At 36.5% G+C, this 13,236-nt stretch overlaps 1 pseudogene; it reads right to left on the minus strand.

The window, feature by feature from the left end:
- Positions 1–937: 937 nt before the first annotated feature.
- LOC101350144 (uncharacterized protein KIAA1841 pseudogene) lies at positions 938–3,182 on the minus strand (annotated as a pseudogene).
- Between the last annotated feature and the right edge of the window lie 10,054 nt (positions 3,183–13,236).

A 13,236-nucleotide genomic window follows, 5' to 3' on the forward strand; every position in this document is an offset into this window, starting at 1 on the left:
ATAGAAATTGCCGTTCTGTCACACTTTATCGTAGTCTGTTCTTCAAGTTAAATAATTTGGAGAATTTCAATTATAAGGCAAATGAAGACTAAAAATAAAAACAATGCATCTTAAAATTTTTCGGAGACCTACACATAAGTAATTTCCAAACACATAATTTATCATATGCTATGGTTTGGAATAAATTTTCCCTGTGCATTTTTTCTGCTTGGTTAGAAAAATTAAAACATGATCTAAAGAACACAATTTTATTGTGATTTTTCTTGAGCATATGTGAATTTTACCCATCAAATGTATTTGGGAATCTCTCCTAGTATCTCCAAAGTACTTAGTAATTATAACTATTTTAGGGGGCTACTTGAACGGCTATAGAAATATGGTTGGGCTTTAGAGCCCTGAGAACTGTACTCAAACAACTGAAACAGAGGAAAGAAGTAATAATCAGTAATTCCAGCTCAACTGACAACAGACATGCACTAAAAACCAAAAGAAAAAAAAGTTGGGTTAACATTGTGCTTTCCATAGAGTAATGCTGAAAAAATGAGCCCTTCTCCCAACGCATGAAATACCTCATCTTCAGACTATGTGTAATGCAGTCTTGAGATCTGTCATTTCTTAACGTTCATTGGAAATTTCAGCAAACAGCAGTTCTCGATGCTGTCCCAAGATCTACCAGCCAAGAGACATCCTATAACCAGTGCACATGCACCATAACACTACAGCTGCATTCCTGACATCTTAAGGTCTTAAAAAATCTTAGCTACTTAAGAGTTTAGCTTTCTTCTCTTTCAAATAAATAAATTAAAGATAAGAAATATTAGGAGTCTTAAGTATGCAAATTTAAAAATAATTGTTTTCTACGTCACCTACCATCATACTAAAAGGAAATTAGATTTAAAAAGTTTTATATTTACGATTAGATTTTCGTAAGACCTAACTATATATTTCTCTTAGCATTATGATTTATGTGGCTTGCGAGAATAATTAATAACTTAAAACATTTATAAGTTATCCTTCTGAAGATCTTACAGAAGCGAGCAATTTCAGATGTCCAGGAGTCTATCTTTTTAGTGACATTATAAGATGTTCTACGACTTCTAGACCTCATGTTCTTCTCTGTGCTGCTCTGCCGTGTACTGACTGGCACTGAGGCCTTGATCTGCACTTCGAGCCTAATAAATAACCCCTGCAATTTCTTTTGCTTCCTTTGACTTGACTCAGTCCAGATCACCCAATCTCATTTTTATTAGGTGCCCTGTGATTTCAGACATCCGCCGCTGATCATCCTCTCTTTGTGCATCCTGGTTGAATCGCAAGGATCTTGTGGCATCCCAGTTATTCTTCTGCATAGTCACAATGAAAGGAGATGCATCTCTAGAAGCTGACTTCTCCAATGCCTTTTCTTTCTTCAGAGCACAAGGTGAAGACATCTGCTTTTTCAGTTGCTTAGAGAATTTCTTTGGCTTCTCCTTTTTCCTTTGTTTCTTGGATATTTCTTCTTCATCTTCAGTGAAGTCAGATCCCGTGGTATATTCTTCTTCTGAAGAAGAAGTTGCAGAGTCCAGTTTTTCAGTGACAAAAAAGCATTCAGCTCCCCACTTCTGAGGCCCTATGGTGTACTTGTCTCCAGTAAAACATCACAGTCTAGACCCTTTTCCTCACAGGGCCAACCTCAGAATCACTAACTGTATCTTTAGAAAAAGGCACAACTAAGACATCTCTGTGACTGAGCAGATCATCCAGTATTCTAGTGGTCAGACAGGACAGCAAATCCTCACCTTCACCTCTATCACAAAGAGCAGCCATGTGGTCCCTCACTTTGCAACCCTTTGTCGGCTGAGTGGGATCAAATAGAAGAACATTTGGTTGCAGCAGGGATAAATTCCAGTGCCTACAGTGCTCTGTGAGCTTGCTGCAGTGGGGTAAACCACTGTTTCTGAGTGATACTGGCAGTGTGAGAATTCAGTACAGAGAAAAGCTTGACAACATCTTGAGCAAGTCAGCCAGTTGACAGTTCCCCACAAATGCCAGTATACATCTCTCCAAAATTTTAATTCTTCAAAAAAACTACTCAAATACTCGTGAACATCCCAAGTCTTGTCTCTTAGGTGAATATAGATAATATTTCCATGTCGATCCACATTGATTTTTCTAGGAATGCAAGGAATTCTTCTTTCTGTTTCCTTTGTTAAAAGTTTCGTCCACAAATAGCATCTGTATAAGGTGGATGCATTACTCCGAGAATCTGGATTCAAGCACTCAGGATCAAACAGTCTCTCAATCTTCTTACAAAAAAAGTTTTCTAAACTTATCTTTCTTGTCTTTTAAATCGTCAGTTTCATTGTGTATGAGCAGATCCACTACACGTGTAAGAAGGTTTGAATTAATACAGTTCATGTTGCATGAGGTAGTTACTATGGCATTCATATTTTTGTGGCAATACTGAATACACTGTTCAACCAATGAATCCATTTTCAAAAACTCTGAAGAAATAAGAATAGAAATGACATTTCCTGGCTCTAAAATGGGCATCTCACAACCTTTATTCTGCTTAGTGTTCCTTTTAACATATTTTATCAACCAGTTGAAGATGTGAACGTCACAGAGAACTGAAATGTCCACTTCTTCCCAGCGCTGGGCATCCATAGATAAATATTCAGCAAAGTACTTCATTTCTGATATCAAAAGATCTTGTGGGCAAATAAAATCTTCTTACAAGTTTTTTGCTTTATCACATACATGGATCACCATATTTGGCCCTTCAGATTCTTCTGTCTCTTCACCGTTATGAGTAGTACAATTTTCATATTCTGAAGAACAATTCCTTGTGGAAGCTATGTTATGTCTGTTTTGGAAACTGCATCCTGACCAACCGGAGATTCCTGAAATTCCCCGTGTGGGTCAAGAAGTGAGGATTTGATATATGTGGCTAAAGTTTCAACAGGACTCTCTCCAGCAGCCATCGGAGGATTGTACTGGTTGTCAGCAGGTAAGCTTCCATTGCTCTGAAGTTCGTCAAATCTTTTTGCACACTCTTTGGGTGTTAATCCAAGCACAAGCCTTGCCACAATTTGCCAGTTGATGGTCTGAAGGATTCCGATTCATGGATAAAGGAGCATGTCGAGCACCATTTGGTTGTTATTGTTCATGAAATTGTTGTTTTCTGAATATCCACGACTCATCTTTCAGAACTTGTTGATGGGGCAGTATAGTGTAGTGGCTGAGGGTGTGGACCCTGGAGGCAGCCTTCCCAGGTCTGAATCTCATTTTTACCACTTACTGTACTGTCTGGTATCCATGACTTTACCTCTGTAGCTCAATTTCCTCATCACCTCCAGCTGCGGGGCCCTCGCTGTGCCTCTGTCCCTGCAGCAGCTGGCATGACCCGCACTCACAACACAAAGCCACTGCGACCCATTTTTTACCTTTTCAGTCTCTTCTCTTATTATGGATCTGTTCAGATTTTCAACAACACTTTGTGGTAGTTTGGGTAGGTAGTGTGTTTCTAGACATTTATCCATTTCCACTAGGTTTTCCAATTTGTTGGAGTATAGTTTTTCATAATACTCTGTTATGTTACTTTTTATTTCAGTTGGTTCTGTTGTAATGTCCTCTATTTCATTTCTTATTTGGGTTATTTGCATCCTTTTCAGTTTTTCTTTTGTCAGTCTGGCCAGGGGGTTGTCAATTTGTTGATCCTTTCAAAGAATCAACTTTTGGTTTTGTTGATTCTTTCCATTGTTTTTCTATTCTCTATTTCATTTATTTGTGCTCTGATCTTTATTATTTCCTTTTTCTGGTGGCTGTGGGGCTTTTTTTTTTTTTTTTGCTGTTCTATTTCTATTTTTTTGAGTTGTGTAGTTAATGTTTTGATTTTGTAACTTTCTTTTTGATGTGTGCATCTATTGCTATAAATTGTCCTCTGAGGACTGCCTTTGCTGTGTCCCAAAGGTTTTGGTATGATGCGTTTTCATTCTCGTTTGATTCTAGGAGATTTTTGATTCCATCTCTGATTTCTTCTATTACCCAGTGGTTTGTAAGCAGGGTGTTATTCAGTTTCCATGTAATTGATTGTTTTTCCTTACTCTTCCTGTTAATTTCTAGCTTGATGGCCTTGTGATCAGAGAAGATACTTTGTATTATCTCAATGTTTTGGATTTTGTTGAGGGTTGCTCTGTGGCCTAAGATGTGGTCTATTCTGGAGAATGTTCCATGTGCCTTGGAAAAGAATGTGTACTTTACAGCTGTTCGGTGGAGTGTTCTATATATGTCTATGAGGTCAAGTTGGCTGATTTTGCCCTTTAGGTCTTCTGTAGCTTTGTTGAGTTTCTTTCTAGATGTTCTGACCATTACTGAGAGTGGTGTGTTGAAGTCTCCTAGTACTGGGGAACTGTCAATTTCTCTTTTCAGTGCTGTCAGAGTTTGTTTCATGTATTTTGGAGCCCTGTCATTGGGTGCGTAGATGTTTATTATGGTTATGTCTTCATGATTGATCATCCCTTTAATCACTATATTGTGTCCTTCTTTGTCTTTTATGGTGGATTTTGTTTTAAAGTCTATTTTATCTGAGATTAGTATTGCCACTCTTGCTCTTTTTTAGTAGCTGTTTGCTTGATATATGTTTTCCATTCTTTGATTTTTAATAAATTTACTTTTTTTTTAGATGTATCTCTTGTAAATAGCATATTGATAGATCTCATTTTTTTATCCATTCTGTCACTCTCCATCTCTTTATGGGTGCATTTAGGCCATTTACATTCTGTGAATTATTGATAGGTGTGAGTTTATTGCTGTCATTTTGTACTGCTTTTTTTGTGGTGGTGATGTTTTCTTTGTACCTCTTACTCTCCTGTGCTGAATACATTTTTTGTGTTTTTTTTTAATTTCTTTTGTTTTTGTAGATTTTGTTTTTACTAAGACTTTATGTTTTTCTTTTGTATTTTGATGAGTAGGTTTGTTAACTTTCTTTGTGGTTACCTTGAAATTTACCCTTATCTTCCTAGGTTTTTATTTTATTTTATTTTATTACTTGGTATCACCTTGCCTTCCTCTCCCTTAGAAGGTTCTATACCTACACCGTTTATTCCCTCTTTTATTGTTCTGATGTTGTTGTCATTTACAGATTAACCTCTCTGTTTCCCTGTTGTAATTCTTTTGGCTTTGGATTGTCTTTAAGAGTTCATTTCCTAGATTGGTATCTGGCTAGTAGAATCCTGTGTCCTAGATTCAGCCTGTGGTCTCAAGTTGTTTGTTCTCAGATCAAAGGACTCCCTTTAATAAGTCTTGTAAGTTTGGTTTGGTTGTTACATATTCCCTTAATTTCTGTTTATCTGGAAATGTCCTAATTTCACCATCATATTTGAAAGAAAGTTTTGCAGGATGTATTATTTTTGGCCAGCAATTTTTTTCTTTCAAGTTTTTATATACGTCATCCCATTGCTTTCTTGCCTGCATTGTTTCTGCTGAATAATCTGAGCTTAGTCTTATTGTTTCTCTTCTGTATGTGACTTTTTGTTTTTCTCGAGTTGCTCTCAGGTTTCTTTGTCTTTGATTTTAGCGACAGTGATTATGATATGTCTTTGTGATTTTCTTTTGGTGTCTGTCCTATATGGGGTTCTTTGAGCTTCTTGGATGGCCAGCTTTTCATCTTTCATGATATTGAGGAAGTTTTCTGTCAGCAATTCTTCAATGATCCTCTCTGTGTTTTCTGTTTTCTCCTTCTGTTCTGTAACTCTGATCACTTGCAGATTTTTGCTTTTGATTGTAGTGCACATAATTCTCAGGGTTTCTTCATTTTTCTTTGTTCTTTTTTCTGTTTTTTTCTCAGTGTTGTATCCAAGTGTTTGTCTTCAATTTCGCTGATCCTGTCTTTCATCCTTTCAGATATGCTCCTCAGCCTTTCTATGACACTGTCCATTTCTGAAATCTTGCTGTTTATCTTTTTTAATTTCTAATTTTTTTTTTGGTATTGTTTCTAGTTGTGACTTTATCTTGGCATTTTGTTCCTGCATTATTTTCCTGAATTCTTCCATTGTTTTGCCTGTATTTTCCATTAACTTGTCTGCCATTTCCATGAATTTGTCTATTTTTTCCTCATTTTTGTCTGCTTTTTGCTTCAACTCTTGGATAACTCTGAATATTAGAGATTGGAATTTCCTATCAGGTAGTTCTAGTGATTTTTCTTCTACTGGAAAGTCATCTGGTGTTTTATTTTGGAGACCTACTGGAACCATCCTGTCCTGTTTTTGTATATGTTTTGATATTGTCTGCTGTCTTTGGGACATTCAGTAGTTATTTTCTTAGTTTATTGATTGTAGATTTATTTATTTTGTCCTTCTTTTTTGTTTTATTTGGTTACATCTGAGCAGGCGGGCTGTGTGTTCTTTGTTGTTTACTTGTCTGTGGACATGATACTTTTACCTCATTGTCCAATGGGCACGGTCAGTCACTCATCTATGGTGCAGCAGGGCAGGTCCAGCTGAAGGAGTGTTGCTGGAATAGGTTGTTTGTGGCACCTACTAGGGCCTACAGAGCAGACCAGGAATAAGTACAGGGTAGGTGCTGGTAGACCGTGCCTGTGCTGACACTAGAGCCTTTTTTCAGACTCAATGATCTATCATGAAAATTGTGTAACTATTTTTAAAAACTGACAAATATAAGTTCAAGTACATTGGCTGGTGGGTAACATCAACCAGTTTACTAATTTATGATGGTCAAATAATGATTGTCAATTTATTTCTACTAGACACTCCTTAGTAACAGGTTATTTGTACACCTGTTGATAGATGATCACTCGATCATCATTCGTCCACCAAGTAGTATATATTCCTAATACGAAGTATTTTTTCAAATGACACTTTAACACTAGAATTTCCAAAGCTGCCATTTGTTTTGTTTTATGTTTTGGCATACAGCATATTTTCATGTTGTGAAAAACAGATTGTAGCCATTTCTTTATTGCTCCCACCTGATAAATGTCAATATTATTGTATCAGCAAATAACTATTTGGAACATATTTCTTGATAGTGGTGATAAATTATGTTGAGAAGTTCCAAAAGATATGTAAATATTATAGTATCATTGGGTTGGAAAATATTTTGAATGGCCATTTATATTCGTTCCCTAGCCTTTGACCTAAACCTCAGTCACTGCCTCTAAATTTAATATGTGTTTTTAGTCTTCTATAAGTGAACATTTTTGTTTTCTTCCTAATATAATTCTAATATATATAATTTTGAAAAGATATGCTATATCCCCAAGGTAAACAAAAACATTCACATGGACATCTCTTGGCTCTTTAGCTTGTATCACTCAAAACTTCATAAGTAATAATAATGATAATAATTAACATTTGAGTAGCAATTTAAATTTTACAAAGTGCTTAATTGCAATATTAATATTATCACCAGTTTGTAGAAGAGACAGAGGGTCAGATTGATGTGTGCCTGACCAACTCAATAGGAAAAAGACAATAAAAATATATACCTTACAAACTAGTTTTAAGATTTAGGAATAATACATGTAATCCATTTAGCAATTGAACTCAGGTCTTTAGTCTCAGACTCCAATCCTCTTTTCGTTCAACCACACTGCTTATCTAGCATATCTACTCCAAACACACTGAATAACTCCTGCAACTGTGTCTATGTGAGGCTACAGTTCTCGTAATTTGGTTGACTGAAGTGTCCAGTCAATTCCTTCAAATAATTAAGCTTTTCCGCCATCAAATTTGATATTCTTCAGATCTCAGTTTTGAACCTTACTCCTGGGAGCCACATCTCATCTTCCAAAAATGGATTAGGTGGCCATCCTCTGTCACTGCACAGCAGCATACTCTACATACTCTGACTTAGCATTTATTTTCCAGTACTTGTAATTGTTCTAGTATTTGTTATCTGTTCAAATGTCAAATGGATTGTGAGTAACTAAAGAGTAGGTGCCTTTTGTTTATCTTTTTACCCCAAAGCCCTAGTACTTAACATGATTCCGGGTAGATAATATATGTAGTATTTATATATTATATATACATACTTGCATATATATACACACACACTATGTTTAATGAATGAATAAACTGAATTAACTGTTGTGCTCAGCTGCTAACTGAAGGAGTGGTTGTTCGAACCCACTCAGCTGCTTTGTGGGAGAAAGACCTGAAAATCTGCTCCCATAAAGATTACAGCCTAGAAAACCCTATGGGGCAGTTCTACTCTGTCACATGGGGTTGCTATGAGTAGAAAATTGACTTGACGGCACCTAACAACTATAACAATGACAGTGGTATTAGGTAGGGGCTGTTCTAAAGAGCTGATATATCTAAACTATCTTGAGAGTGGTTAGAGTTCTGAATTGATGCAGATTTCTTAATAAATTAATAATCTGTTCTGTCTCTACAGCTACCTTAAGCCAATAGGTTGAAACTCAGATAAGCATGATAAATAACATTGTTCTGTTTGTTGTACAGATGTTCACTCAATGTTCACACATTACAAATTCAAAATCTAATCATTCGTGATGTATACATCAATGACTTAGTTGTGGGCTGATTAAGTTTTCTGATGATTAGTAGTTTTTAGAAATCTGCCATAGTAGAAGGCTAGCTTTACTCTCTTATAAGGTCACTGACTCCACCCTAACCACAGTTAGCTGTCTAAAGGAACTTGGCTAAAGACTATGGCAGATTCAGAAAATAAAATCTATTCTCATTATTGAATATATATTTCAAAGCACCTACTCAAATGTTGATTAGCTGTCTAATCGTTGCAAAGCGGGCTATAGACTCTAATTAGGATGTAACTCTGAAATTATGGGGGAAGGTCAGAAAACATCATCCTCCAAACCTTACACTGATTAGGATCAATGTGAAATATATTATATTGGCCATATACAGAAGTCCTACACCGTAAGACATTAATTGCAAATGTGTTATTTTGACTTAGTTTTCTCCCAGAAGTTGATCTTAAACACTGTCTCTCCAACCTCATCAAGAAGACTAAAATATAAATAACTATTAAGTCATGACACATACTGTCATTATACCTGGGTGGTGGAGTTGTTTGCAGAGTTTAGGAAATGGGGAGCCAAAGAGTAAGACTGCATCAGTGTCTGTCCAGCACTATCCAGGGGAGAGAGAGGCTGTATTTAGCAGATGTGATTTTTCTGTTCACATACCCATAGAAGGTGTTCTTTATATTTGGATAGGGAGAATTTTCTGAGTTTTCTACAGTCTGGCTGAACTATCCATACAGCATCCTTCAACTCTTTTGCTCATTAAAGGACCTCCTAATGACTAATGTGCTTGATGCCACAGGAAGGATCTGCCATGGACAACAGGGATGATCAGGAAAGTCATGTCTACTTATTGTCTTAAAAAAATTACCTTTTGAATGTTCCAATCCATTTTAAGCAGTTTATGGGGGTAATCATGGGAAGAGATGTAATAGCTCTACTTTCTACCAGCCAATTCTTGTGTGTGTGTGTGTGTGTGTGTGTGTGTGTGTTTGTAATAGGAAAGATAACAATGCACTTGGATAGTTTGCCTTCAGGAGTCTAGAACTTTTTATTTTTCCTTTTCACTTTACAAACAACATTCTTTTTTTCCTCAAGAGCACTTGAAAACAAAATATTTTCTATTTTGAAAAACAAACAAAAAAACCCAACACAGTTACTAGAAATGTCCCCTTTTGTGTCTTCATTTATTCTCTTCCTTACCCAAATTCCATTTTCCCTTATAGAAAGAACTATGGTCTGCTGTCAACTCTGTTTCTTTATTTATAATATATCAAATGAACATCTAGATGCACATCAGAAAAATTAAAACATAAATTAATCAAAGGCACCCTGTAAAAGAAGCGATTCCCTGCCTCTCTGTGCCTTATTCCTATAGTCCATTTGCAGACACTCATGTCTTTTGTTTGCTAATAAAATAAGGATTTTCTGTAGCAAAATGAAAAACTCTGCCCCAAAACATTTTATTCTTCAAAGGCACATACATACCACATTAAATAAAAGGGACATGTAAGTATTGTGCAGTATGTTCTATAGAAAAGTTTCCCAAAACTTGCACATTGTATGTTTTGTAGTGTTTGATCTGTATAAGGCTGGCTTTAGAGATGTACAAAGTAAGTAGCTACTATGTGGTCAAATTCAAGAGGCTTATTTTCTCCAGAATGTACACACACATACTACACCATTAGGTGTACATTCCTTTGGATTTTAAAGACATTTTTCTATTCCAGGATCTCCTATTTAAACATAAAAACACCTGGATAGAGTAACTGCTTAAGCCATTATCAGCCAAATCTTTTGCTTAGATTCATGTAATACAGGAATAACATCCAAATTTTAAACTGGTAGGATTTTAGGAACACATCAGTTTAACAGGAATGTAAAAAGTGTAGGAACAGAGAAGCAATAAACCTCAACACCTGCCATTTCCAGATTTTTGTCAGAGTTGAGCTTAAAAATGTATTATGTGAGAACATCATTGGTTTAATGAAATATTGGTATAAACCTTAGATATTTAATAAAATATTGGAGAAGGAAGAAGCTTTACAGATCCCCTAATTTTAAATACAGAACGTCACAGTATAGAGGAAGAGCTAGCAAGGGCAAGTGGCTTGAATCCTAATTCAGTATTTCTTTCTATATACCAAACTTATTCTTGTCACTGTGCTATAGAGAAAGCGTTGGTACAAACCTACTAATAAAATCTTGTTTGTTTGTTTTTATGTGACGGAGAAGTATATAAAACAGAAGTCACATGCTCTGACATGAACCTGTTCTTTTAGACTTCTAAAGCAGAAAGTAAGTAGGCAGGAGTCTGCAGGCAAGATGTACAACCTACCACACAAGTAGGGAGGAGATAAATACTTTACTGTTAACATACCTTGAAAGTGCCTTTACATCAAAGATTATTCAAGGGAAGCGTTAGGCATCGTGTACAGGTGGCATAAGTTGCCCTCCAATATCTCATTCACCAGTATTTCTTACTATATCTGAAATTCCACTATCAGAGACCTAATTCCTTTCTGTCTCCAGAAGTTAAAAAAGTATTCCTAGCTGAAAAGGTCTTAGTTTATCTGATGTTTCTCAGGGGTCCTGCTAGGGATGGTAGGTCCTGTAGGGATGAATGGCCAGAGAGGTGAAGTTTGATGGAGAAGGGAAATGATGTACAGAGCATGAGGCACTGTTTATGAGGGTGATACTGGGTACTGCATTAGGGCACTCTTGACAGCAATTAGGCAGCTAGAGGATTGTTTCATTTTAGATGTGAATGTTGCCTGTGAAGGTCATCAAGAATCACCTAAAAATTTCTTTGGGTCTTCTCAAGAGCCAGTTATGGTCATGGAAAAAGATCTAGAGGGAACAACAGCAGTGATGCAAGCAGAGAATGTCTAGCATTTATTGGGCGCTGTCAATCTGAAGGGCTTTGTTCTAGGCTCCATGTTGTGACAGCTCTAGCACAGTGTTTGGCATTGGTAGGCAAACAATGCATGTTTCTTTAATTTTAAAGGACACAGGACTTTAAAACTTTTCAAGTAAAGTAATTTCTTCATACAAGAGTTCCTAACTTTTAAGAAATCAACTTTTTCGATTCAAACATGCACTGAAGTTTCTGTTTACAAAACTACCAAAGTCTGTTCAAGCTGAGAAGTAAAGAAAGTGAAAAATCTGACATTCAGAGTTGTTAACTAGGAACAATTCTCCTTGTTTATTATTCTGCAGGGCAAGTAGTTGCACATCATTGAGTGACTAATGGTGCAACGTGAAGAGAAAGTTTCAACTCATTGAAAGCCTGTTACGTAATTCTCAGCATAATGCAGTGCCCTGAGGATTTCAAATCTAGCCTTGCTACAAGTTATGCTAAATTCTGGCTACACTCTGGACAGCTCTTTAGACAGGTAGCTTCAAGAATTAAATTGACCTAAAGTCAGTAACATCTAATGCCTATGTCAAACTGAGGTAATAATGGTAACCTATTGCATAAGGTTGTTGTGAGGGCTAAACAATACATATAACATACTTAAACACATAAATATTATCAGTGTTATTTATTATTATTATTATGGGTTTTTTTTTTATTTTATTAGGTGTCAAATCATTGCTGGGGCTAAAATACAGATGAAAATATTTTTCAATAGAGGAGGCAAACAAACAGTTACCATATTGTGTGATCATTGAGATAACTACCCAGCTTTCAGGGGAATCAGGGAAAATTTCATTGGGGATATTATTCTAAAATTAGACATGGAGGATGAGGATGAGTAGGAGTTAGCCAGGGAAAGTGTGAAAGTGTGCTATGGAAGTAACAATGTTCTTAAAAGAGAAAACAGCCATAAAACAAGACGGTTTTTAGAGTAGGCAGAGAAACCACGGTGTTTTCAGTTGCCTGGACAATGAAAAAGGAAGACAGAAGAAGAACTGATGCATTCTACTTGTGGTGTTGGCAAAGAATACTGAATATACCATGGACTGCCAGAAGAACGAACAAATGTGTCTCAGAAGAAGTACAGCCAGAATGCTCCTTGGAAGTGAGGATGGCAAGATTTTGTCTTATGTACTTTGGACATTTTATCAGGAAAGATGAACAGTAGAAAAGGACATCATGTTTGGTAAAGTAGTTGTTGTTAGGTAACGTCAAGCCGATTCGGACTCATCGTGACCCTACATACAACAGAACGACACTGCCTGGTCCTGCGCCATCCTCACAATCTTTGTTTATGCTTGAGTCTATTGTTGCAGCCACTGTGTCAATCCATTGCACTGAGGGTCTTCCTCTTTTTCACTGACACTCTACTTTACCAAGCATCATGTCCTTCTCCAGGAACTGGTCCCTCTTGATAATATGTCCAAAGTACGAATGACTACGTCTTGCCATCCTCTCTTCTAAGGAGCATTCTGGCTGTACTTCTTCCAATGACAGATTTGTTCCTTCTTTTGGCAGTCCATGGTATATTCAATAATCTTTATTAACACCACAGTTGAAAGGCATCAATTCTTCCTCAGTCTTCCTTTTTCATTGTCCAGCTTTTGCATGCATAGGAGGTGACTGAAAACATCATAGCTTGAGTCAGGCACACCTTAGTCTTCAGCGTGATTTCTTTGCTTTTTAACACTTTAAAGAAGCTTTTTGGAGCAGAATTGTCCAATGCAATGTGTCTTTTGATTTCCTGACTGCTGCTTCCATGGGTGTTGATTGTGGATCCAAGTAAAATGAAATCCTTGACAACTTC

The sequence above is a fragment of the Trichechus manatus genome, unplaced genomic scaffold, assembly GCF_000243295.1.
Source record: "Trichechus manatus latirostris isolate Lorelei unplaced genomic scaffold, TriManLat1.0 scaffold00068, whole genome shotgun sequence".
Lineage (NCBI taxonomy): Eukaryota > Metazoa > Chordata > Mammalia > Sirenia > Trichechidae > Trichechus > Trichechus manatus.